A 779-nucleotide genomic window follows, 5' to 3' on the forward strand; every position below is an offset into this window, starting at 1 on the left:
TAATGTGGCATTTCTGAGTCCAGTATTTTTTCTGTGCATGTTTACTGATTAATAATGGCCCCATTTCTGTGTCAAAAGGTCATTTTTAATACAAGTGTTACTTTAATGTCAGGACGTTAGCAGTATTTTTAAGGTGCTAATATTAGCCTCCATGAGTAAAAGTGACATTAAAGTAAGTTGCATTGTTTGTTTGCTAAATTTGCTGTTTATTTTGCTCTTTCTAGTTCCTTTATTGTATAAAATTTTAGTTTTGGATGTTGGCCTAAAGTGTCTGAACTGTTTATCTCATGATGAAACCAAATTCAGACTATTTATAGAAGGCTATTCTAATTTAGCAGGAAATATGAGTGATATTCAAAGTGCTTCCCTATGTTCCCTCAGAGCACAACAGATTAATTGTTGGCTTCATTATGCTGTATCATATTACACCGCATCTGTATTGTGATACAGGACAAGAATTTGTACAAGGTCCTGTAATAAAATAAGCTTTATTCAATTATGGATTGGAACGTAGGGTCTTCTTTCAGCTTGTCCTGGGCTCTGTCGCCCCCAGCAGGCGCACGGCGGTAGTGCTACAATCACTCACAATAGGCAGTAGGAGTGGACGAGCCTGAGGGTGAGCAGGCGGGCTGTCTTCACAGGGAACTCTCCTGTAGGAGGTGATACTAAACCCTCCTTCTTTTCCGACCTGAAACAGGAGCCGGAGTCCGGAGCAGGATGTATTGATCTGTTTGTTTGTAGTGCGTCTCCGGCGGATCCTCCATGCGTCAGCCCCGGGA

This window comes from Diplotaxodon limnothrissa, linkage group LG23, assembly GCF_057381915.1.
Source record: "Diplotaxodon limnothrissa isolate DT_005_m linkage group LG23, D_limnothrissa_male_GT1.1, whole genome shotgun sequence".
NCBI lineage: Eukaryota > Metazoa > Chordata > Actinopteri > Cichliformes > Cichlidae > Diplotaxodon > Diplotaxodon limnothrissa.